General features: G+C 33.2%; 1 long non-coding RNA gene across 1 annotated transcript; it reads right to left on the bottom strand.

Annotated features, from left to right (window-relative positions):
• Positions 1–6,623: 6,623 nt before the first annotated feature.
• On the bottom strand, positions 6,624–9,344 carry LOC149415866 (uncharacterized). Its single transcript, XR_016303599.1, has 3 exons — positions 9,218–9,344; positions 7,894–8,008; positions 6,624–6,746 (listed from the first exon to the last, which is right to left on the bottom strand). It is a non-coding gene; the product is annotated as an uncharacterized LOC149415866 (long non-coding RNA).
• Between the last annotated feature and the right edge of the window lie 7,373 nt (positions 9,345–16,717).

The raw sequence follows: 16,717 nt of genomic DNA, 5'->3' as shown, positions 1-16,717 counted from the left end.
AAGAAGAATGTAAAGAAAAACAAAATTTACAATTCAATTACTGTTTTTTAGCATATTCTCGCATTCAGCTCTCCCCAAGACCAGAAGCCAATTGTTTACCTGCATACGCAGAATATTAGTACTCTTTGCCTTCCATGCATCAGGTATGAGATTGAGCAGTTTAGGGCCTAAGTATGAGAATTGTCTCTGTGCTAAAGATGAGGAAGTGGTGGGTGGAACTGTTGGGTTTTTTTTTGCATGTCTTGTATTATGACAGTGGTTTACGGAAGCTAAGTAGTGCCTCTGTTTTTGAGTATGTAATATGATTTTCCTCATGTATAATTGTCTTACATCAAGAACATGAAACTCTGCGAACAATGAATCGCTGGGGACCTGAAAGGTTTTTTCAGTATGACTCTTATAAGCGATTTCTGGGATTTAGCTAAGGGATCGAGTATGGTTTTAGCACAACCTCCCCAACCTAAGGAAGCATAGTCTAATATGGAATTGCACATTGCAAAGTAAATTCGTTTCAAATCATTTAGACATAGAATATTTCTTATTGCTATAAACAGATGTGTAAGTTTCCTGACCTTTGTGGAAGTAAAGGCTATGTGTTTGTCCCATCTCAGAAATTTATCAATGATAATTCCTAGGTATCTTATATTGTCCACACATTCTAAGGTATTGCATTTACATGTAATAATGTCGTAACAATGGTGTATCCTAATGTTAATAATTTCTTGTGGTTGACCCGCTTGAGTTGAACTGAAGCAGATGAATTTCGTTTTATCCGAGTTTAGAGTGAGGAGATTACTATCTAGCCACTGTTTAACTTTGTTTATAAATGCCAAATTCAGCTTTACTGCAAGACTCATTCCAGGTTTTGCCTTCGAATAAAAGTACTATATCGTCAGCAAATGTAATAATGTGGTCTGCAAATGAAGTATTACATAAGTCATTTATATAAACATTAAACAATATGGGACCTAGTGTACTTCCTTGCGGTACGCCATATTTAATATTGGCTGGATCACTTAGAGTACCGTTAATATCCACTCTTTGGCTCCTGTTTTCTAGGTAACTAACCAACCACTTGAAAATTTGACCCTGTATCCCAATTCGCTGTAGTTTATTCAGCAGAATTTTGTGCGAGATAGTGTCGAACGCTTTAGCTAGATCAAAAAAAAGTGCAATGCATTTACTACCTTTATCTAGATTATTAGAGATGATTTTTGTCAAATTAGCGATGGCGTTTTCAGTGCTTAAACCTTTGCGAAAGCCGAATTGTCTACTAGAAAGGATGTTGTTATTTTCGAGATAATGGATGAGACGGTTCTTTGCAATTTTCTCCATAATTTTAGAAACAGAGTTGAGCAAGGAAACAGGCCGATAATTATGTATCAGTGATTTGTCCCCACTTTTATGCAGTAAAATGACAATTGACTGCTTTAAATGGTTAGGGAATTTCCCAGATTTAAAGCTTAGATTCGCAATGAACGCAATCGGTATGGCTGTGTATACTTTAATGATTTTTAGAAGATTTGTTGAAATCTTATCGGGACCACATGCTTTTGATGACTTAAGGTCGTCAATTATCTTCATGACTTCGTTAGTTGAAGTTGTGATTGAGTCTATTTTGTGACCGATCCTAGGGATAGTTAAATTGGCGAGAGCGGTTTCTGATTTCTTACACTTATCGAGAATTTTTTTCGCAAGTGTGTCACCCACAGATGAAAAGTAACTGTTTGCAAAGTTTGCCATATCTTTGGGAACTTCAGAGTTTGATGTGTTAATGTATAGCGATTTTATTTCAGAAGATTTATTGATTTTGGATTTGGTTATGTTGCGAAAGGTATCCCAAAAACGTTTTGGATTGCAGTTGTTTTCGTAAATGAGTTTTTTATAATAATTTTCTTTCGCCGATGTAATTAATTTCTTACACAAATTCCTATACTTTTTATAATAACATTGTAATACCAAATTCTCAGGATATGTTTTTGCCTTTTCATGAAGATGATTTCTTCTGTGAATCGATTTAACTAGCCCCAGGGTGATCCATGGTGTGAATTTAATTTGTTTATTAGATACGGTTATATTACTTGTGTGTTTTGATATATACTCGTGTAGTTTGATAATAAATTCTTTCATTGCTAAGTCAGTATCTGATTTATCTAGAACATTTAGCCAGTTTTCTGCGCTCAAGTCCTCAATTAAATTGTTGAAATTAGTTTTAGCAACGTATTTAATTTTCGAAGAAGTGGGAGGCTTGTTTTAAGACAAAGAAATGTTGTATAGTGGTCTGAAATAGTTGAGTGTATAACAAAAGTGTCAATAAAGTTAATATTTTTTACATTGATGTGATCAAGACAGGATTTACTCGAGCCCTGTTCACGAGTAAAGCTGTTAATAGTCTGTGTGAAACCATTTTCCGCGAGTAGACATAGATAATCGATTGATTGACGGTGGTAGTCAGGGATAGTGTTAATGTTTAAATCTCCCATTATAATTTGCTGTTCAAATTTTTTCGCATTGTTTAAAATTGCTTGCAACGAGAGTATGTGATTTGATTCTAGATAGTGTTGAAGCTGTATTTTAATAGTTTTTTCAAGAATTTTTGAAATGGTATTTAGTAGCGTTATGGGTCTGTAGTTGTTTACATTATTTTTTGGTCCTGATTTGTAAATTGGAATAATAAGACCTTTTTTTAGTAAGCTAGGGAAGATTCCTTCCTTTAGACTAAGATTAATTAGGTATGTGAGTGGTTTTAGTAGTTGTTGACTTAGTGTTAAGATAGTTTTAGAGTCAACACCATCCGGTCATGTAGTTGTGTTATTCTTTAATGATTGAATTATTTTATTAGTATCTTCTAGCGTAACGTTATATAATTTGAAATGTCTGTTGTTATTATCATTACTGATGTTTGTTGTATTGTTTTGAGGTTCCTGGATATCTCTGAGAGGAAACCTAGTTTTTATATTTTCAGCTAGGCTAACACCAATATTAGTGTAGTGTTTGTTTATAAAATTGAGGATACGTATAGAATTCTCGTGGAAGTGGAGTTCTTCATCATCAATTAGTAATTTTTTTATGGTATCATCTTTGTTCTTCTGTGAATGCGTACTTTCCCTCAAAATTGACTATACGGTTTTAGGGTCATAATTTGCTGTTATCAGTTTGTTTCGGTAGTATAATTCTTTGGCTTTACGTATTGTAAGGGAACAAATATTTCTGTACCTTTTATGTACGGAGAAAAATACTTACATTTTAAAATATCTAAGAGGAAAATGGTCATAAGACAAATCAATGGAACTTTTTTCTGTCTGTCTAGGTAGTTCGTTCTCGAGCGGTTAAAGTATCTAGCAGTTTTGTTTACCAAATAATTCAAGTAGGTACAAGGTGCGATCTCCGCAGGGAAATAGAAAAAAAAAATTCTAGAACGCACTAGTAGCTGCTGCTAAAGTTCTACAGTTTTGAGAGTGAATTTAGAAGTGTAAAAATATTTATAATAAAAACACATAAATTTGTTTTTGACCACTATAGTTTTATTTTCACTCTACCGGTTTTGGAAGATCCCTTCCTTCGTCAGGAGAATATTTAAAACTTCTCCTGAATAAATATTCTCCTGACGAAGGAAGGGATCTTCCGAAACCGGTAGAGTGAAAATAAAACTATAGTGGTCAAAAACAAATTTATGTGTTTTTATTATAAATTATGATGAGCCACAAAGTGAATGCTTTTTACAATTACGTATAAATATTATTTGAAGAAATAATTAAATACATTACTGTACACATATTCATATAATTATATTTTGATATTCGTGTTAGTAGTATGACATAATTATCTTTTTTACACATACATTGACATTTAAGTTACATTTAAGATAAAAAAAAAAACAAATCATTTACAAAGCGATTTAGAACGAATTCAAAGAAATCTCAAGATTATTAATATTTTGACCACTATAAAATTATTCTAATTTTATCAATTTGTAATCTAAATTGTACATACTCATTTTTACTCTTGCTGGTATGTTTAATTTCATATATTTATGTAGTTTGCTTTGTTTATTTTTAAGTACAATAAATTATACTAGTTTATTCATTAATTATCAATTGTTTCAACTAGTAAATGTGTTTCTAATCGCGTTCGTGATTGGATACAAATTCGCAAGTTATTAATTAATTATTTTGCTTCCCCAAAAATGGATATCTTGTATAGTTAATGCCTAAGGTATTTTTTTGTATTATATTATTATGTAATGAAGTGTTCTAGTTCTTAATTCTAAATCTGTAAATATTTCACTTACTTATATTTAAATATGTATCTGATCGCGTTCGTGATTAGATACATATTAACAAGTTATTAATTAATTATTTTGCTTCTCCAAAAATGGACATCTTGTATAGTTAATTCCTCAGGTATTTTTTGTATTATATTATTATGTAATGTGGTTTTCTAGTTCTTACATCTAAATCTGTAAATATTTCACTTACTTATGTGGGAAAAAAAAAAAAAAAACTAAACAAAGAGAAAAACAATATATGACACTACTTACAAATTCACATTGAACATGACTTGACACTGGCTAGAACATTCCTTTGGGGTGAAAAGCCATTAAATTTAAAAAATAAATGATATACTGAAAACTCTCTGGTGAAACATATAATATCAATTACTAGAATTTATTCTAGTAATTGATATAATTGTTGATATTAATAGTTTTCATGAAGGTGAATGTTAACGCAAGGAAGAAGAAAAGTGTTCAGTCGAAGAGTCTTTTCAAGAAAACGCATAATTGCATATGAAAAAAAACTGTGAGTGCGCACGCGTTTTTTCAAATCTCACTTCAGCCATATAATTAAAAAAAAAAATTCTCAGCTGTCAGTCACTTTTTTCTCTTCAAGGTACACTGTTGATAACTTGCATAGTTGCATTCGGAACAAGACACGGGAGTTTTTCTCCGCTCTGAGTCAGCATGTGTTCTAACAAATGTTTTATATGTTTTTATCCACTGTGAATCCGCATGTGTACGTTTAGTTCGCTTTTTTGATAACATGCATAGTTGCACAAGGAACATGAAAAAGGTTTTTCTCCACTGTGAATCAGCATGTGGCTCTTCAGGTTACCCTGTTGATTACTTGCATAGTTGCACTCTGAACATGAAAAAGCTTTTTCTCCACTGTGAATCAGCATGTGCTTCTTCAGCTGACCCTTTCGACAACACGCATAGTTGCACACGGGACATGAAAAAGGTTTTTCTCCACTGTGAGTCAGCATATGGTTCTTCAGTTGACCCTTTCCATAACATGCATAGATGCACACGGAACATGAAAATGGTTTTTCTCCACTGTGAGTCAGCATGTGGCTTTTTAAATTACCCTTATTATTACATGCATAGTTGCACACGGAACATGAAAAAGGTTTTTCTCCACTGTGAATCAACATATGTCTTTTCATGTTATCCTGTTGATAACTTGCATAGTTGCACTCCGAACATGAAAAAGCTTTTTCTCCACTGTGAATCAGCATGTGCTTCTTCAGCTGACCCTTTCGACAACACGCATAGTTGCACACGGGACATGAAAAAGATTTTTCTCCACTGTGAGTCAGTATATGGTTCTTCAGTTGACCCTTTCCATAACATGCATAGATGCACACGGAACATGAAAATGGTTTTTCTCCACTGTGAGTCAGCATGTGGCTTTTTAAATTACCCTTTTTATTACATGCATAGTTGCACACGGAACATAAAAAAGGTTTTTCTCCACTGTAAGTCAGGATATGACTCTTTAGTTGAACCTTTTGATAACATGCATAAATGCACAAGGAACATGAAAAAGGTATTTCTCCACTGTGAGTCAGCATATGAATCTTCAGTTGACCCTTTTGATAACATGTATAGTTGCACAGAGGACATGAAAAAGGTTTTTCTCCACTGTGAATCAGCATGTGCCTCTTCAGCTGACCTTTTGCATTACATGCATAGTTGCACACGGAACGAGAAAATGGTTTTTCTCCACGGTGAGTCAGCAAGTGTGTCTTCAGGTTACTCTTTTGATAACTTGCATAGTTGCACTCCAAACATGAAAAAGGTTTTTCTCCACTGTGAATCAGCATGTGGCTCTTTAAATTACTCCTATGATTACATGCATAGTTGCAAGTGGAACATGAAAAAGGTTTTTCTCCACTTTGAGTCAGCATGTGGCTCTTTAAATGACCCTTATGATTACATGCATAGTTGAACAAGGAACATGAAAAAGGTTTTTCTCCCGTGTGAGTCAGCATGTGGCTCTTTAAATCTCCCTTTCGAGAAGATGAATAGTGGCAACCGGTACAGTAAAAATATTTATTTCTTTCATGGGTGCGTACGTTTATTGCAAAATTTGACTTAGGAGAGGAGGAGTAGTTGCGATGTGGAGGAATGAATCCCTTTTCCACAAAAAGCGTCTGAAGATCTGTCGACAAATTTGAAAAATAACATGGGTGAAAATGACTCAGTTAAACACATTTTTTCTAAACTTAGAGTAAATAAGCGAAGTGAGTTCGTAGAAAGGTTAAAAAAAATAGGAGAGTCCGAATCGTTCAAGTTTACAGTGAAAAATTAGTTTTACCTGCTGCCTTGCTAATTCTTCCAAAGCGTTCTAAGCATTCCTCTTTTACATCCGGCAGATCTATGTCAATTTTCATATAAGTAAGTCCCGCTTCATCTTGTCGGGGTCCAAGATCCGCGTTTACGGTAACTGTCTCCACATAAATGCTTCCTGTAATAAAAAGGACGATAAATATAATGTTTTATTTTTCGGAATAACTGTATTGAGTAAAACCCCAAATTGTAATATTTAAATATTGAAGACAATATTTGTGATTTTTAAACGAAAATCTGAAACAGAAAAATCAGAAAAGGAAACGGTCACATCTGGGACTCGATGTGACCGTTTGATGTGACCGTTTGAGTCCCAGATGTGACCGTTTCCTTTTCTGATTTTTCTGTTTCAGATTTTCGTTTAGAAATCACAAATATTGTCTTCAATATTTAAATAAATATAATGTATCTTTGCATGGCCAGCCCTGAACCAAACGGCGCCAGGTGCGAGTTTAATTTTGACTGCCCTAACAGTCTCAATTAGTACACGACAAGGCAGGATATCACTGTAATCAATAAAATGATGATTTGTGTTTTTTTGTAGCGCGGTATTTATCAAAAATAATATCAAGGGCGATGTGTTAGGTTAAGTATTCGACCCCCGGAGCGAACTGCTCCAATTGCGCCAGGATAGGGCCAGCCTATCTTCGTAAAATTGATGTAAACGAGAATTTTTTTAAATTGGAAAATAATAAACTATTTTTTTACGAATACAGATACCATTGATCAACGAGGTCAATGAGAGATAAAAAAAATGACCTCAGATGTCCGCTTCAGTGACCGATTCTTCAAAAAAACAAAAACTTTCTCTAGAGCACCCGTAGTAGAGAGTTTGATTCTTTTCAGTCAATGGGATATTGTTTTTCCAATCAATATTTATGTATTTTTAACTTATAATAAATACGTGTTGTTAACATCATGTCCCAAATGAAATTAGGTGAGAATCGAGGAACCGAGAACTTATTGTGAATAATATCATAAAGTTTAATGAGTGCTGTATTTTGGTATTTTCCGGCAAGGACGCATATTAAGGTAAATACCCAATACACCTCATGTATTATAAGAAAGGATGTTGTGTACAAGTATGTGTCCTGTTTGCACGACTTTTCAAAGGAGATATTGATTCCGGACAACCGAATTTAAAGTTCTATATTTTACACGTATGCAATGCAACAAACTGTCTGTCTGAGTACTCTCCGCATATTGCGAGCATTCCTTCGTTACAGCTGGGTGGTCGAAATCTAAATCTGAAAATGCAATTTCACCTCCATCTTCTTCCCGGAGACCTGGTTCCGTCTTGATGGATATAGTATCTGACTTCAGTAGATCCATGGTCTGCTTTGGTAGAGTTTGGTTATTGGTTTAACACCAAAAATATATCTGAAACAGAACGTTCTTAAAATAAAATAAAATGATAAAAATCCAAAAGTAAAATTAAAACAAGATACATGATTTTAAGCTCAACTCTTTAAATAATTCCTCCTTATGTACCCTTAAAAATTGAATATAACATCCTGCAAATCCTGATACAATGATAAACACCTAACTTTTAAACAGCATATTCAAGATATTAAAGATAAAATCAATCCTTTAATTAGCCTATTTAGCCTGATATCATATCTGTTACCAAATAAAATTTAAAAAGATCTATATTATAGCCTCATACATTCACATTTAAACTACTTGATTGAAATCTGGGGAAATGCATATGAAAAATATATAAATGAAGTACACGTAAAACAAAACAAAGCAATCAAAAAACTATTTCACTTTAAACCTAGAACTTTAACAGAAAAATTATGCATGAAAACAAAACTATTAACATTAAGAAACTTTTTATGAATATTATACATGTCTCCTTATATGCAAAATAAATAATAAACTCATACATCCAAATTCAGAAATCATTAAAACGTACCAAGTAAACACACACTTTACAGGGCAACACGATAAAATACATTTAAACACCATACATACTCATTACGGCAAGCAATCCATTGGTTACGAGGGGAGCAACATATATAATTGCCTCCCAGACGAAATTAAAAATGAAAAAAAGTGTAGGTAAATTTTAAAAAAAAGTTGTTCAATTTTATGCTCAGTCAACAAAACAATGATCGTGAATAAAATCGCAATGTAATATATTAATATGTAATCTATTGGTTTTTTCTAGTTAAATAAGTGAATATGTAATTTTCTTTTATCTAGAATAAAAAAAAAACATTAAAAAAATAAAATGTGGTTTCGCTTGGAATATCCTGTCACAGTAACAAAGTCGTGGCCAAAACACATATTTGAAAACCTTGAAGATATGACAACGGTAAGAGAAACGTTGTTTATCGTGGAAAAACTATATATATATTTACAATGTTTACCGCCATTCCGCTTTTAACAAAATATCTGTTACCCATATGTTTTTTGTTGTGTAATTGTAATAAATGCCTTCTAAATACTAATCTAATAATCGGTAGACGTCAAATTGACAGTTTAAACATTCTACTGTGACAAAACGCCCAATGATTCCCTAACTAAACTGGAATAACGGCAGCTACCAAATAAATAGCGATGAATATAAAAATGAGTACTTACTTTACCAATAACCATCACAGGCGTGGGATAGTAAGTTTAGCAACGCGGGATAAACAGAGTTGGGAAACAGGAAGAAACGGCTGTCGGAGAAGAAAGCACTAGTTAGCACTTGTCAAAAATATTTATAGGTTATGCATAAACAAGAATGAAGTCATAGACAATTATTATAATTTTCATGGCGACCAGATAACTCAAAGAAAAAATCATTTTCAACATGTGACTTTAGAACACATACATATTGTTAACATGCATATTCATCATATGATAATTAATAAGAACGGTTATTATTAAGAATGATCGTAACTAAGAATAATGATTTTTAAGAACATTTCATATTCAGCACAATTCGCGAGTCATTCCACGCTAGTGGTACCAACTACCAATATAAAGGCGGAAAGCAAGTTTAGCTATTATGTCTTTCAAAATCAGGATAAATTGTATCGATAGCCCATTCCTCTTGGGATGCTATCATTTATATGTACCAGACCACTACAGCCGAAGTCGATACCATGACCTATTCAGAGTACCAAAAGGCAAAACCGACGTCCTGGCAAAGCATAGCATGACGTGGGGAGGTGTGCTGTTAAACGAACTTGCAAAGAATTTGGATGTAAGTGACTCTTCTCTAAATGACTTGAAACAATTATTGAAGAGTCACCTAGCTAAATGCTGACATATGTAAAATTATACTGTAATTGGAAAAAATATTCTGTTGTACAGTAAAAAAAAATATGCCAAACAACACTAAACCAACTGTCACCTTGTTTATGGTCACCGTCATGCCTCCGACTACGTCCGACTAAAGCCTTTTCCCCAAAATGTGTTCTTTTCAACTCACATATGGGGAATATTCGTGGCAAGTACCTATCTTATAAACGTCTGTTAGCTTACTCACTTTTAATAAAAACTTCACGATAGGCATTCTGTGACATAACACCCTACATTACTAATTAGGTTAAAATAATAAAGTATTTATGTTTAAAATGTGCAATGTGAAAGATACAAATTATGAATGCAAGGACGGGTTGTTTTTGGAGAGTTGGAAAACTGTTCAATTTTCAAATTTAAAATTTTTAAGATCTGTGAAAGATTTTTTCATGTTCTGTTATTATTTCAGTTCTGTATAACGAAATTATAACAGAACTTGAAAAGGACTTTCTCATAACATGAAATAAACGTTGATATTTGATTAATTGTTGAAATTCTTCAAAACAACCTGTTCTAAGACTTGCCATTGACATTTCCAAAGCCGATTGATTTGGCGAATTCTTCACACAATTCCGAAATAATTATTTGCGATCTGAAATTACTGTACCTAGCGTAAATGTGATCTATACACAATCGTGTTACACGTACACAATTTCTTCCCGTTTCACATCATCTATGCATTTGACGAAATAATTGCTAGCAGAAATATTTTCATAGGAAGGAACAACAGCATTTTGAGAATTCGTCCAGTTTAGATTAATGTCCCCAAATAACAATATATTTTCACGTGAACCTATGAAATCTGTCAAAATAGATTCTATTTCCCTGGTAAACGATTGTTTGCTAAGATTCGGGGGTTGATTAACTGCTAAAATAGTTAGTCTGTGTTTATTTCGAAAAGTAATTATTCCAAAAACATTTTCAAAATAATAAGATTCTAATAGTTTTGATTAAAAATACCAGATTATTCTTAAAATACAGCGCAATGCCCCCGCCTGATTTGTTAGTACGTCAGTAGTTATAACTTGTGTAACCCGGAATCATATTAATTAGGTCAGCACGTATGTTTCATTAAAACATCTACATTCTCCCAATAAGTTTAACTATCCAAGTAATACTTCCCAATATTTAAATAAATTCAATTTAAATCCCCTGAATCTCTTTTTATATTATTTGAATCCACCGCTGGAGATCTTTTGTCCATACAATTTCTACTTCAGAGTGTTCTTCTAAATACTTAGTGCCATATTTTATACATACTTCGCATTCTATACATGTGAGATTCATTTGTTCATTTACTACAACCTTTCTGGTTACTACATCTAAGTACTTAATAAAATAATACTTACCAGCTTTTCATACGATATTATGATATTATTTTGTTTATTAAACCCATTTAGATTTATATCTCCGAATAAGAAATGAATAGATGTATCGCATAGTATTAAAGTTAGAGTTTCGAAGTGCTTCAAGGAATTAAAGGAATTAATTATTAAGTATATGAAAATATATTTTCAAGGATCTTGAACTTAAATGAAAACAAATAAGATTCATTATATTAATTGTACCATGGATCAGTTTTATAGTGGACGAGTCGCTAGTGTGATAAAAAAGATTTATCCACGGTTTTTTTTTAATTTTATTTAAATACTAACGGCACGACATGTGCCATTGACATGAAATGAAAATATAGTTAAAAGTACAATGTAAGTATACAGCATAAAGTTGAATTAAGAATAACGAGATTTATTAGATCTTTGATTTGTAGTTAAAACTATACTATTTACAGTTTTAAATTTATATGTTAATCAAATCCCATGTACAAATGGGTGTTACATTTATTCCTTTATTGTGTAATGTAAGTAAGTAATATCAAAAACATTTCTAAAAATTGAACTATGTGTGTCATATTTGTTGTTTGTTTTTGGGTTGTTATGCCGTGTTGCGCTAACTCCTTCTTTAGCCGACGTTTCGGACAGCGTTGCAGTGTCCATCATCAGGGCAGATCCGGTAGATCCGAAGATGTGATCCACATCTTCGGATCTACCGGATCTGCCCTGATGATGGACACTGCAACGCTGTCCGAAACGTCGGCTAAAGAAGGAGTTAGCGCAACACGGCATAACAACCCAAAAACAAACAACAAAAATGCTTTTGGCCGTGAGAATCTAAAAACTTATGTGTGTCATAAGTTTAAATCCGTTCAGTGATGTAGAGGAACACATTATTTCGTTGTATTGTTTAAAGATAGAGATCCTTTGGTTAATGATTTGACATTATTATAATATATTTTATACAACTAGGTATTACTTTTTCATAATAACATATTAATGGAATTTTATGATATACAAATTAGTGATCATGTAATAATTCAATCATAGAAATGAAGGTAAATTGAAAAGCCTCTGTCTTTATCCATTGATTATTTCTTACAATATAATGCTTGGTAAGAAATAGTATTGTAAGAACTCCTCAAAATGACTATTCAACACAATTTAATAACTAAAATAAACTTTAAATAAAAACAAGGTTTAATAGTTACATATGTAACCCATTTAACCTAGTTTTTGTTTCATCAATTTTCATAACTTTTTAACATTTTTTTATAGGTTTGTTGAGTTGTCATTTTGATGAGTTATCCGGTCATCAGAAAACACCCTTTCCTTTGAGACATATGTATTTGGTATGTTATTACCTCAAACAAAGGAAAGTAATTGAATTAACATTATCAATTCAGTGCAATGGCAATGCCATCAGGCGACAACACTGTTTTACTTATACTATGGTGTATCTATACTTCACGCTTCTAACAAAATAATGTTGGTATATAATATTATGTGGGCACTAGGGTGGAGTGACGTTGTATGGGACTTTTTTTTTTAAAGATTCCAGTACTGTAATAGCAAAAAAAAGTTGCCTTTATATAACATCTCTTTCGTCTAAAAAAATCAACTCGATTGAAACATTCCTTTATTCAACAACCAGCACATTTATATTTAGAAAAAAATTGTATGAAAAAAGTCGCTGAAAACTCTGCCAAGCATTATAAACAAGCGATATTCATAGCAAAAATACAATTTTATTAGGGGTTTTATAGCTAATAAGGTGCTTAACACATGTGAAAATAAAAATAAAATTACTATAGTTTCAAGGCGGGGTCTATTTTTGGTTTTTTGAAGAGGATTATTGATTTTTTATTGTTTTTTTTCGTGTTTTTGAGAAACATGTTTTTTATAAAATAAAATACTTTAACAAAGAGAATTTTTTTAAACATTATCGAAGTTTTATAATATTTATCGTGTTTTGAAATGAGATTTGGTGTGAAATTCGGGCATTATATGCCTAGATTTTACTGTCGCCCGAATGAATCCATCTCTTGCTTCAGGCCCAACTGTAGACAACGATGCCTGGGTAACTAATCTGATGCACCTCTCGACTGCTTGAGTGTGGCAGGGAAATCTGGGAAATTCAAAACTGTCCTTTTCTTCACCGAAATTATTTATCATTTTGACTAGGTCGTCATTACTGATTTCGGATAGTATCGGTGGCGGTGTAACTTCGCATTCCTGCCAGTTGATAATATCGTAATATTTACTTGCTGAAAAGTTTATTGTTGGAATAATAAAGTCTCTAACAACAGATGGACTCGGAAATCTATCTCGCGCCTTTAATATTCGTCTCAAACCCAATTCTCTTACAATAAGGTTGTCATCCATTATCATGGATAGTAGCAGATTTTCCGGGTGGCAAAAATAGGCGTTTCTTTGAATTACTGGATTAATTATATCTCGTAGATCGGTGCTCAAATATCGGGTGAGTTTTATTATGGTAAAAACATGTAATGCCCCATCTTTACACGACGGGTGCCTCTTTATCTCAAACCATGTCGGAGCATATGCTTTAACAACATATTCAGCAAGAATTTTTAGGTTCACTGAAGGGTTAGTTGTTCTTATATATAATCGAAGTATTGAGTTTGCTGTCGTCAACCAGCGTGAGTGACAAATACTACCTGGATGACGGTTTGCTAAATTTGGTGGGCAGTGACCTGTTGTAACTACAAAACATATTTCGTACAAGTATTTTTGGTCCGTGCTCAAATTTTTCAATTCCTCTGCGTTGAGTTTGTGCATCTCAAAGTGTATTGGTGAATAATTTATAACGGTGCTTTTAGAGCTGCTTGAAAGAAGTTTTCCAATAGGTCCTGAAAACCCTTTAGGTCCTGCTGTAGCACCATCTAAGTGTTGAAACAAGTGGCGAAGGGGAAGTTCGTTTGCATGCAGCTGACAGATAAACCATTGTAACGGATGACCTAATTCCAATTCCATGAATCTAATAGTTCCATTTTTTGCCTGTATTGACAGCAGTCCCATCACATCCAATCGCTGATAAATCATTCAAATTAAAACCGTTCATTTTTAAATGGTGTAACATGCTCTTTGCGATGTTTTTGCCAGTTCCTGATGATGGTGTAACATGTCCAACATATTGAGATCCCGGCTCAGATAAAATGGAATAATGTTCTTCTGAAATCGTTCTCCGAAGATATCTATCCCCTATTTTTTTCCTGAGACAGTGTTTTATCCTTCCTTCCATCGAAATATAGACCTCGAATTTTTGTTGACTCCGACGACATCTGCCATGTTTTTATTAAAGAAGTGCGACACGTTTGTCTAGCTCGTCTGAGTTTGCTCCTATCAATCACCATTTTAGAGACGTCTTCGGTTACTATGCCAAAATCTTGTAATGTAGCACTTGCAACAGCCGACCTGTCTTACAAACCATACTGATCGCAGATTCTGGCCAAAGTGGGGAGTTTTAACATCATACGGGAATTTTCTGGAGGTTGCGAAGAATGTGAAAAAAATGATTGGTTTTCATCAAAAAAGGGTTGACGTGGTTTTGTCGCTGATGCTGTAGATGAGCTGACCTTCGAAGCAAGTTCAGATAAACGAGCTTGCATCCTCATTTTCCGATGTATTTTTTTTGTTGTGTCGGTATCTATTGCTCCCAGCATCATTTTTCTTGAGGATCTTTGGTCTTGAAGGAATGCTTGTTCTTTGGTGGGTACCTTGAGCGTCTTTTCGTAGGAACACATATTCAGATTGTTACATTTGCATGAAGCAATATCGAAAAGTTTATTCATTTCGATTTTAAAAGAATTTAACTTAACATAATAATGCACACTTTTTTTGGCCAATTTTTAAGTTTTAAGTATTCGTTATAATGATCTTGGATCAGTTTCATCACTCGATTGTGTGAAACAATGGGAATAGAAGCGCGCTTCCAAATTCCTTCAACAATTGCAGATATAACACTTTTTATTTCGAATACTGACGTTTTTTTTTGTAGAGTTAAGATTACGCTCATATCGTAAGAACAAATAATGTTTAATCACTTCTGAGACAGTAGGTAACACTTGAGAGTTCATTTCAGTTGGTGCCCCGAATATTGGACATAAAATTTTGCTTCTCGTGTAATTTGCATTCATTTTCACAACAATTATATGTGTTATAATTTAATCGGACAAGGATTCTAACACGTCTACGGTCAGCGGTAGCCGAAATGAAACTAGATGCAAGTCGCATCTAGTTTCTGCGACGAAACAATAGGAGCGAAATTATCCCCCCCACCTCCACAGCGCTCACAAACTCACTAGTTTAACAGCAATATATGCAGTGTTTTTTTTTTATAAAACATGTAATGTTCAATAAGGTAAATGCAATTGAAAGTAATGGATATTATTTTATATTTTTGAGACTGTACTCAGATTTTGGGAAAAAAAGGCTAAATTTACGTTTTTTACGTTACAAAATCGCTAGGTTGTTGAATGAAGACATAACTTTAGATTTTTTTAAGTATTTTTACGAGAATATGAATGACATGAAGCATCTTTTGGCAGCTATTACAATACCGAGATTTGATTTTTGCAATGTCGCTCCATGCTAGTGGGCACACAGAATAACTAATAATAATTAGTCGAAAGTGAGAATTGAAAACTACACCATTCAACACCGACAAGCTTATTGTTTACTCTTGCCCTTCGCATTACTGATGCCTGAATTACTGAAGGCAATGCTGAGAGTATCTACCACCAAGTGCATCTTTTTATATAAATACTATTATTCCCAACACTTTCCCTATCAAGTCCTTGTCATGATAGTTTGCTGAATGAGATTTTCTATTTGAAAATTTGAATGTTCTCAAAGAAAATATGTACAAGGCGCTAAAAAATTACCGCAATTCTACATCATCATTGCATAAATAACACTGCAAATTTCCTGGGATTTTACCATTTAATTCCGAGCATTAATTTTAACATAATAATAAGTATAATATTACCAACGCATTATAAATAAATCATTGCAAATGGATTCTGTCACTTTTATTACAGTACATTCAAATCACCCAGTGGAAAATGGGCTTCCATCTAGGTCACGATTACCCCCACAATGAGCTTACCTTGTTAAAAATATTTTCTACGAACCTTGGATTTTAGCCAAAAAAATATACCTGAAACAGAACATAGTTATAACAGAACTCTAATTTGAACGAGATGTTAATATTTAACCATAAAATCAAGCAAAAGTAACGTAGCCAAAACACATATTAGAAAATAATAATTTAGCCAAAAAAAAATGAAACAGAACATAGTTGTAACAGAACTCTAATTTGAACGGGATGTTAATATTTGATTGCGCTTCGAAAATCAATCAAAAGTAACGTAGCCAAAACACATATAGGGAATTAATAATGTAAATTGTGAGGTATTTTGAACTTGAAGTTATGACA

The sequence above is a fragment of the Hesperophylax consimilis genome, chromosome 17, assembly GCF_061612785.1.
Source record: "Hesperophylax consimilis isolate HC1 chromosome 17, BYU_Hcon_1.0, whole genome shotgun sequence".
NCBI lineage: Eukaryota > Metazoa > Arthropoda > Insecta > Trichoptera > Limnephilidae > Hesperophylax > Hesperophylax consimilis.
This window is presented reverse-complemented; position numbering and strand designations above follow the sequence as displayed.